General features: G+C 42.2%; 1 long non-coding RNA gene across 1 annotated transcript in view; it reads left to right on the top strand.

The window, feature by feature from the left end:
• Positions 1-6,557: 6,557 nt before the first annotated feature.
• LOC118938220 overlaps positions 6,558-10,913 on the top strand; it is a 34,524-nt gene continuing 30,168 nt past the window's right edge. Inside the window, exon 1 of the long non-coding RNA XR_005035468.1 lies at positions 6,558-6,698. This is a non-coding gene — a long non-coding RNA (uncharacterized LOC118938220). The remainder of the gene's footprint in view (positions 6,699-10,913) is intronic.

Raw genomic sequence — 10,913 nt, 5'->3', positions numbered from 1 at the left:
ATGTGGTGATTGACAGAGTCGAAAGCCTTGGCCAGGTTGATGAAAAGGCTGCACTGTACTGTATTTTATTGATGGCAGTTATGATATCGTTTAGGACCTTGAGCGTGGCTGAGGTGCACCCATGACCAGCTCGGAAACCAGATTGCATAGTGGAGAAGGTACGGTAGGATTCAAAATGGTCAGGGATCTGTTTATTAACTAGGCTTTCAAAGATTTTAGAAAGGCAGGGCAGGATGGATATAGGTCTATAACAGTTTGGGGATCTCAGACGATACAAAAGAGAGGTTGAATAGGCTAGTTATAAGGGTTGCAACAATTTCAGCGACTAATTTTAGTTAAGAGAGGGTCCAGATTGTCTAGCCCAGCTGATTTGTACGGATCCAGATTTTGCAGCACTTTCAGAACATCAGCTGCCTGGATTTCGGTGAAGGAGAAGCGTGGGGGTGGCTTGGGCAAGTTGCAGCAGGGGTGGCTGAGATGTTGGCTGGGGTAGGGTTAGCCAGGTGGAATGCATGCCAGCCGTAGAAAAATGCTTCTTGAAATTATCGATTATCATGGATTTATCGGTGGTGACAGTGCTTCCTATCCTCAGTGCAGTGGGCAGCTGGGAGGATTTGCTGGGAGGATTTTTAACATTTCTGTCGCAGGCATTCCGCTAGCGACCCACCTCGACAACATCCGGTGGAATTGCAGAGCGCCAAATTCAAAATACAGAAATAGTCATAATAAACATTCATAGAAAATACAAGTTTTATACATCGGCTTAAAGATAAACTTCTTGTTAATCCATCCACTTTGTCAGATTTCAAACAGGCTTTACGGCAAAAGCATACCATGCAATTATCTGAATATATTTTTTTGCAGGAATCTCCTTGCGAATGATACTCAGTCATACGCTTTGCATTCTTCCTCAGTCCACAGGCAGAAAGGTCTCATTCTTCTTCATTTTATAATCTGAGAAAGATTTAGGGAGTCCCATTGCTTTAGGACTTGGTCAGGTGGTTTAAGCATGTTCCAGTTTAGGTCACCCAACATTACACATTCAGACTTGGTATAGGGGTCCAGGAGAGAGCTTAGGGCAGGTAGGGTACAGGCCAGTGCTGATGGAGGACGATAGCACCAGCAACAGTCAACAAAGAGCTATTTGAAAGTTTAATACTTACAACCAGCAAGTCAAATTGATTGGGGACAGACTTGGTGGAGACAACTGAGCACTGAAGGGGATCCTTGGTAAGGATTGCCACCCCGCACCTTTTGGAAGATCTGTTTTGCCGAAAAAGGTTATAACCAGAAAGGTTAACATCAGTATTCAAAACACTCTCCTTAACCACGTCTCATTATTGACCAACACATCTGGATTGTAGCATTGAACCCACACTTTCAATTGATCCATTTTAGGTATTAAGATTTTAGTATTAACGTGCAGAAAACAAATCAAATCAAATGTATTTATATAGCCCTTCGTACATCAGCTGATATCTCAAAGTGCTGTACAGAAACCCAGCCTAAAACCCCAAACAACAAGCAATGCAGGTGTAGAAACAAGCAACAGAAGACGGGCCAGGGTGTACATGCACATTTCCAGATATCATCAACAGTAATACAATCACGGCATAGGACAGGGAGAGCTCTGCAGTGCTGATTTATGACATATGAATGTGCATCAGATGGCAACAATATCATATTGTACAGTAATTTCATCAGGTAACATGAAATCGCCGGACGTCCTACCTGTCCCAGACCTGCTGTTTTCAACTCTCTAGAGACAGCAGGAGCGGTAGAGATACACTTAATGATCGGCTATGAAAAGCCAACTGACATTTACTAGTTGCTGACTTGTTGCATCCTCGACAACTACTGTGATTATTATTATTTGACCATGCTGGTCATTTATGAACATTTGAACATCTTGGCCATGTTCTGTTATAATCTCCACCCGGCACAGCCAGAAGAGGACTGGCCACCCCTCATAGTCTGGTTCCTCTCTAGGTTTCTTCCTAGGTTTTGGCCTTTCTAGGGAGTTTTTCCTAGCCACCGTGCTTTTACACCTGCATTGCTTGCTGTTTGGGGTTTTAGGCTAGGTTTCTGTACAGCACTTTGATATATCAGCTGATGTAAGGAGGGCTATATAAATACATTTGATTTGATTTGATTTAACATGAATACAAAGCCGGCGAGAGGTGTTTAGAATAGGATGGGAGGCCAAAAGTCCATGTAACCAATAGAGAGTCAGAATCCCGTGTTTGGGAACAAACAGTCTGTCCCACTGTTGGGTAAAGAAAGGTCGTAGTCAACAAAGCATGCAGGAGTCATGAGACAAATAGCACAATAGCTAAATGCACAAGACAAAAAAAATATATATAAATCTACTTGGGGCTAGCCATTGTAAGTTCAGAATCACTTACCCTAACAGTGCGTGTGCTGGAGGCGAGCAAAAGCTCCGGAGAGAGAGAGAGAGAGAGAGGGAGGGGTTTGGTAAGGGGAGACATGCCAGAGCAGACGGTGAACAGATCGCTAGGTGGATACCAAGCGGCAATGGGAGTAGGTGTCACCCACTTGTGAGAAGCTTTTATTTCTGTAGGCAGATTTCTTGTACAAAATGCCAGTGGATGGTCTTTGAACAGCAGGAGGGGGCTTCAAGGCCTCTGGATCTGGGTGGGGTAGCCTGCCATTTGTTGGGCTCAAAGGCTTTGACACCTCTCGCTTCACACGTCAGTGCTAATTGAAGTTGTAACTCTTTGTCCTGGCAAAACTTGGTAGCCTGAGCATGCAGTCGTTATTAAGTAAAATATATAATTGTAATTTGTTTTGAAAGTTAAAAAAAAATAGCTTCAGACTAAACATTACTCACTCAGCTCCAGGATGGATGGTGTTTTCAGGTCTCTGCTTGTTTGCCAGAGCATTTGATGTATAGTTTGGGAATAATAATCCTTGAGTTTAGGAAGCATTCCAAGTAAATTCCATCCAAAAAATCAGAGTGAAGGTTATGTTGTTTAGGGTAGCATCCTGAATACAGTGCCTTGCAAAAGTTTTCACCCCCCTTGGGGTTTTTCCTATTTTGTTACATTACAACCTGTAATTAAACTTAACTTTGATTTGGATTTCATGTAATGGACATACACAAAATAGTGAAATAAACAAGTGAAATGAAAAAAATAACTTGTTTAAACGGTGCGTGCATATGTATTCACCCCCTTTGCTAAGAAGCCCCTAAATAACATCTGATGCCACCAATTACCTTCAGAAGTCACATAATGAATTAAATAAAGTCCACCTATGTGCAATCTAAGTGTCACATGATCTGTCACATGATCTCAGTATATATACACCTTTTCTGAAAGGCCCCAGAGTCTGCAACAACACTAAGCAAGGGGCACCACCAAGCAAGCGGCACCATGAAGACCAAGGAGCGCTCCAAACAGGTCAGGGACAAGTTTTGGAGAAGTACAGATCAGGGTTGGGTTATAGAAAAATATTGAAAACTTTGAACATCCCACGGAGCAACATTGAATCCATTATTAAAACATTTAAAGAATATGTAACCACAACAAACCTGCCAAGAGATTTCTGGCCATCAAGGAAACTGTTATGTCTGGCACAAACCCAACACCTCTCATCACCTCCAGACCACCATCCCAACAGTGAAGCACGGTGGTGGCAGCATCATGCTGTGGGAATGTTTTTCATCGGCAGGGACTGGGACACTGGTCAGAAATTAAGGAATGATGGATGCTGCTAAATACAGTCAAATTGTTGAGTGAAACCTGTTCAATCTTCCAGAGATTTAAGACTGGGACAGAGGTTCAATATATCTGCATCTTCAAAGTGGTAGGCATATTGTGTAAATCAAATGATACAACCCCCCCCAAAAAATCTATTTTAATTTCCGGTTGTAAGGCAACAAAATAGGAAAAATGCCAGGGTGGGTGAATACCTTCGCAAGGCACTGTATGTCCTCCCAAAAAATCTAAGTTTGTCTAACTCTAAATCTATATATTTTTAAAAACATGCTAAACAGTGTGGGACCTCATCTGCTCATGACCTCTCTCTCTCTCTCATCATATACAGTATGTAACATGACGGGCTCTAACATGCTCAGAGCACAACAGAAACTATCCCTTCCCTGAATACATCGACATCACCTCACTGGCTGTCCAAGATGACTATATGTTTATTCAGGTAAGGCTCTGAGAAGAATATATTGTACCATATTGTATGTAGACCATGATGCATTGCATATGATGTGGATCGTTAGCCTTAAATGATACCTGCATGTGTTATGTATTACGCACAACTTGGTTTGGCTTGGACTGGGAGGGGATTTGCATATTTTACAGCACCACATGCAACAACTAGTTGAACCTCAGGTGTAAGGAAAATAATTAATAAAATGTGAATATTGACGATGTATTGTTATGTTGACACATTGTATTAACGGCAGTATGTTCTTGATTAGAATAGAAAAACATTTTTTTATTGTTTCCAATCTGAATATGGACAGTGTATGTGGAATTTATGTCATTCTCGCCTTCAAAACCTTTACCAGTTGTTATGCTGCATGGATATTTTATTTTATTTCCATCATTTCTATTGTACAAAAAACAATAGACACATTCTGTATAAAGAAAAGGCACCTCGCGTGCCTATCTAAATGTATGTAAAATATGTCAAATATGCAAACCTTTTGTTTGAACCTTCATTCGAGAGTCTGCATTTGCACACTATTCTGATTCAGATGTGAAACCTATGGAGTTTTATATTCTTCCACACTAGTCTCCAATATGTCATGTTATTCACCATTTGTGCAAGAGAGAGGAATCTGAAATGGTAATGTGCTGAATTCTAAGCAATGCTGGTGCAATTTTTGGGTCATGTTTTAAGTTCCCTCCCACCGCCTGAATATGATTTACTTTGACATTGTGCAAATGAGGATGCATGAATTTAAAAGTAAACAGTTAAATAGGAATAATTATCCTGACAATCCAGTCCATTATAAATAACTTTTCCATCCAAATTGAACTCCAAAGGACTACCTTGCTGTTTGAAGGGGAGAGTTTTGGATGTATTTCTATTAGAACATGAATTAGGCCCACCAGTTTTTCCAAGTCAGGTCACATGGTCAAGTAAAGCTCCTGGTCCTAACTATTTAAATTAGAGCCTTGAGTTATTTCTTGAACAAGTGGCTTCACCAGGAAAACTATAGACTCTAGTAGCCTATGTCTGGGGTTCAGGAAGAACTCCTAGCACTACATGTGATGCCTTGAAAAAACTCTGGAATGTAGTTCTAGCCAACTCAGGGCCAAGAATTCTTCATAGTCAGGTCACATTTTCAGGAAAACTCCAGGCCCTACACGATTGGCTTCTTTCTGCCAGAATAATGGCCTGACAATATAGATCTGTGGTCTACCAGATCCCTCAACTATGTTTGACCACACACACGTCTCCCTAGCTAAACCCACATCCACTCAACCTAAACCTCCAACCGCATCTTCAATTCAGGAAACCTACAATGTTTTCTTGCGTTAAGTCACAGCCGAACGGATTCTGTGAAAGGTGGTAATGAAAAATCAATCATCTCAATTTCTGTTTCAGTTCAAAACCGCCCCTGGTTACTCTCCATCGACTTTGACCTTCTTAACTCAGTTGCATGTGGGACTATTTCTGGCGAGCGATCACTGTGCCCACTGTTCTTTCCTCACCAAATCATTATTTATCTTTCTTTCATGCTCTCTCTATCCCTCGTGCCCTCCTCTCTCTTTCTCCCTCCAATTGACCAGTACACTTAGAAGCACACTAAGAGGCCTAATTGGTTCTGTCATAAAATAATGAGCCTATTTCGCCTCTCCCTTTTCCTACCCAGAAAGCCAGCAGCTTTTTTTGTGGATGATTTCTCGATTAATGACATTCCGAAAGAGGAAGTGGATTAAATAAATTGCTACCTAGTGCTGAGGCTAGGACAATCACACTTTGTTGCTGAAAATTGTTCTCCTATCCTTATAGCCTCCGAAGCCTGTGCTCTAATTACAGGTTTGTAACACTTTCTTCCCTGCTTGCAGTGTTTTACTGCATAGGCTAACAGCAGCTAACAGCTCGAGTGTTTGCTTGCCGAGGCACTGGTATCATTACGGTTGACTTTCCTTAGACAGGCCACTGAGCATTGCTTGGGAGAGTTAAAGATTTCTCTTGACAGAGAATAATGAGGCTATTGATTGTCCCTAAGAGATATTTACCCAAGTCTACCTCCAAAACAACAAAGGGCATCGACAACAGGAGAGGACTCAGAGGAGCAGTTTCCGCTGTATGCTAGCTAGGAAAGTTTATTGTTATTTTCTCAATAGTATATTCTGGAAATAGCCATTTACATTTCTTATGGATCAATGTTCCTCTCTGACAATGAAGTATACATCTTTACCTCATAAACAATGTCATCCATGTTCACTTGGGTGAAGGTTGCAAGATAGGTAATGATTGATACATTTCTGAAGGTTTTAGATTAATCCAAGTAGTTCATTAATGTTGAAAACAGTGAGTCACAGATGTGCAGCATGGACAAATGATATAAGTTAACACAAAGGGAATACTCAATGTCTTGGCTCAATGTGTTCCAGGTTACTACAGCAGGACAGGCCAGCTACTATGTGTCCTATCAGAGGGATCCATTCCTCAAAATCAAACTGCCGAAATATTCTCTGCCTAAGGTAAGCACCATTCATTTTACAGTGATAAACACATGCCTCTGGTGATACATACAAGAGATCAATTATTCAGATAGAATATCTGTATTTATTTTGCAAATTTTTCTTACTGTTTAACTCTGCATTGTTTGGAAAGGGCTCGTAAGTAAGCATTTCAAGTCTACACCTTATGTGCCAAATAAAATGTATTTGATTTGAGGTAAGCAACAATGTCCCCAAGGATTTAGCTCCAGAAATATCTGTAGCATTAATACATTTTACAACTACATTTTTGTCATTTAGCAGATGCTCTTATCCAGAGCGACTTACAGTCAGTGCATTCATCTAAAGATAGCTAGGTGAGACAACCACATATCACAGGCATAGAAAGTATTTTTTCCCTCATTTTTTCCCTTTTTTCCCTCTGTCAGTAGAATCAGAGCTACAATGGGGGGGGGGGGGGGGGGGGGGGGTGAAGTGCAAGTGCTGGTTATGTGTTTTTTTAAGGTGAGGCGGATTATTTAAGATACTATTTGAAGAGATAGGGTTTCAGATGTTTTCGGAAAATGGACAGGGACTCTGCTGTCCTAGCTTCAGGGGGAAGTTGGTTCCACCATTGGGGTGCCAGGACAGAGGAGAGTTTGGACTGGGCTGTGTGGGAGGGCGAAGAGACCTGAGGTGGCTAAACGTTGTGCTCGGTTTGGGGTGTAGGGTTTGAGCATAGCCTGAAGGTAGGGAGGGACAGTTTCTCTTGCTGTTCCATAGGTAAGCACCGTGGTCTTGTAGTGGATGTGAGCTTCAGCTGTAAGCCAGTGGATTGTGCGGAGGAGCGGGGTGACATGAGAGAACTTGAAGGTTGAAAACCAGACGGGCTGCTGCATTCTGGAAAACTTTCAGGGGTTTGTTGGCACAAGCGGGGAGCACAGCCAACAGCGAGTTGCGGTAGTCAAGACAGGAGATTAGGTCGTACTCTACGGATGTTGTAGAGCATGAACCTGCAGGAGTGGGTCACTGCTTTGATGTTTGCAGTGAACAACAGCATGTTGTCTTTGAGCAGGCAGGTCTTCCCGGGGAGGAAGAGCACATCCATCTTGTCGAGGTTGAGCTTGAGGTGGTGGGCTGACATCCAATTTTTTTATATCTGCCAGGCACACAGAAATACGTGTCGCCACCTGGATGTCAAAAGGGTGAAGGAGAAAAGTAGTTGAGTGTTATCTGCATAGCACTGATAGGAGAGACCATGTGAGGATATGGCAGAGCGAATGACTTGGTGTATGGAGAGAAGAGGAGAAGTATGTGGTGCAGACACAGATCCTCTCCTCGTCACCTGTTAGGAGGTAGGTAGGATGCAATCCAAAGGTTTGCATAGCCTGAGACACCCAGCCCTGAGAGGGTGAAGAGGAGGATCTGATGGTTCATGGTGTCAAAGGCAGCAGATAGATCTAGGAGGATGAGAACAGAGGAGAGAGAGTCAGCTTTGACACCGCGAAGAGCATCCATGACATAGAGAAGAGCAGGCTCGGTTGAGTAAACTGTCTTGAAGCCTGGCTGGTTAGGGTCAAGAAGATCGTTCTGAGAGAGATAATGAGAAAGTTGATCAGAGACAGCACGCACAAGTGTTTTGGAAAGGAAAGAATGAAGGGATACACGTCTGTAGTTTTTGATGTCAGATGAGTCAAGTTTTGGTTTCTTGAGGAGGAAAGCAACTCTGGCCATTTCAAAGTCAGAGGGAACACAGCAAGTGGTCAAGGATGAGATGGGGGATTAAGGAGGGTGGAGAATGTGGAAAATAGTTTCATTGGGTTAGAAGCAGAAGCTTGAAATGTAGAGTGGTAGAAAGTGTCTTTAGCAACAGATACAGAGGAAGAGAAGGTAGAGACGAGGGAGTGAAAGGATGATTGGTCCTCCCGAAGTTTAGTTTTCCTCCATTGTTGCTCAGCTGCCGCAGCTCTATTCTGTAGGCTCGCAATGAGTCACTCAGCCACGGAGCAAGAGAGGAGGCCCGAGCCGGCCAGGAGGAAAGGGGACCGTGTGAGTCATAGGATGCTGAGTAGGGTCAAAGAGGAGAGTAGGGTCAAAGAGGCAGAATCAGGAGATAGAAGGGAGAAGGATTTGGCAGAAGGGAGAGATGATAGGATATAAGAGGAGAGAGAATTGGTAGAGAGAGAGCGTGACCATCTGGGTAAGGGCTGAGTGGTTAGATTTGGAGGAAAGGTAGACAGAAAAGGAACAAAGTAGTGATAAGAGACCTGGATGTGGGTTGCAGTGAGATTAGTAGGCGAGCAGCCTCTAGTAAAGATGAGGTCAAGCGTATTGCGCTTGAAGGGGAATAAAAAAAGGGTGAGGTCAAAAGAGGCAAGAAGGAGAAAGAGAGTTGGAAAGAAATTAATCCATGTCAGACATCGGGAGGTTGAAGTCGCCAAGTACTAAGAGCGATGAGCCATCGTCAGGAAATTAGCTTATCAAAGTGTCAAGCTCATTGAGGAACTCTCCGAGGGCACCTGCTGGGCGATAGATGACAGTAATGTTAAGCTTGAGCGGACAAGTGACAGTGACAGCATGAAATTCAAATGAGGAGATGGACAGGTAAGAAAGGGAAAAAATCTCGACTGGGGAGAAATGAGTAGACCTGTGACACCACTGCGACGACCAGATGCTCTTGGAATATGAGAGAAATATAGTCAGATGATGAAAGAGCAGCTGGAGTAGCAGTGTTCTCTGGGGTAATCCATGTCTCCGTTAGGGCCAAAAAGTCAAGGGACTGAGGGGTAGCATAGGCTGAGATTAACTCAGCGGTCTTGACCGCAAATAGGCAGTTCCAAATGATGCCAGAGACCCGGGTACACTAAATTAGAAGGGTTGCGGCCAAAGGGGTGGCGAGCATCTGTAAAGCCTACAGGGAAGAGGTGATAACAGGTATAGAAAACACATACATAGTTGACAAAGCTACAAAAGAGCTAAATGAGAATCTGTAAATTACTAGGTAAAATACTCAAGTTAGAGAGAAGCCCTCCTATCTTTCCTTGAATTTCGCTGAACAACAACTCGGCAGAACCGTCTTACAGCTTGGTGTGTAGTTTCACTCATGTAGTCTCACTCTTCTATTGCAGTTGTTGAAAGACACTATATGGTGTGTAGAGTACATCGCCAGCTATAGTGTTAAGGATCAGATAAAAAAAAAAAAACATTTTAGCAGAAAATGACATACCCAAATCTAAGTGCCTGTAGCTCAGGAGATGAAGCAAGGATATGCATCTTCTTGATCCCATTTCAAAGCAAACACTTTGAAGTTTGTGGAAATGTGAAGTTAATGTAGGAGAATATAACACATTAGATCTGGTAAAAGATAATACGAAGAATAAACATGCATTTTTTTCTACTATCATCTTCGAAATGCAAGAGAAAGGCAATAATGTATTATTCCAGCCCAGGCACAATTTAGATTTTGGCCACCAGATGGCAGCAGTGTATGCACATTTTTTTTTAGACTGATCCAATGAACCATTGCATATCTGCTCAAAATGTTCAATCAAAACTGCCCGAAAGTGCCTAATTGGTCTTTTTTAATACATTTTCAAGTTCGTCGCGTATAGGTTAAGAAAATATTTACTAAATAAATTAAAGTTAAAAGAAATTGAATAAAAATTAACACAATAAAATAGAAATAACAAAGATATATACAGGGGGTACGGGTTCCAAGTCGATCTGCAGGGGTATAGGTCAGTTGAGGTCATTTGTACAGGCCAAAAAGATCAGCAAGGACAACAACCACCCGAGCCACTGCCTGTTCACCCCACTATCATCCAGAAGGCGATTTCATTTATATTTTATCTAGGTAGGGGTAAAGTACTACTGCTGCTCCTTCTAACATAGGTGTTAACGGTTAACAAAAACGGGCTTAGTATTGAAATTGATGGTCATACCCGAGCGGGTAAAACTGGTTGAAGTTACGACAATCCAGTTTTCCATTCAGTATGATGTTGTGTTAACTAGTTTAACCCTTTGGGCATTTATGCATGTGTGTGCTAATCACAAACTGTTATAAACTGAAGTTATGCTGTATGTATCGCTGTAAAATTTAACTTTAAGCTTTTTTTAAACTGTACGAGACAGACTACTCATCTGAGGTCCTCTGAAAAATACTGTAGATATAACTCTGACCAAAGTACTTTGTCGGAGTCCCATGGATTGTTGTCACATACCCTGGAATGTTGGGCTTCAGAAGCCCTGTGGCCTAAA

The sequence above is a fragment of the Oncorhynchus mykiss genome, chromosome 13 (assembly GCF_013265735.2).
Source record: "Oncorhynchus mykiss isolate Arlee chromosome 13, USDA_OmykA_1.1, whole genome shotgun sequence".
Lineage (NCBI taxonomy): Eukaryota > Metazoa > Chordata > Actinopteri > Salmoniformes > Salmonidae > Oncorhynchus > Oncorhynchus mykiss.
This window is presented reverse-complemented; position numbering and strand designations above follow the sequence as displayed.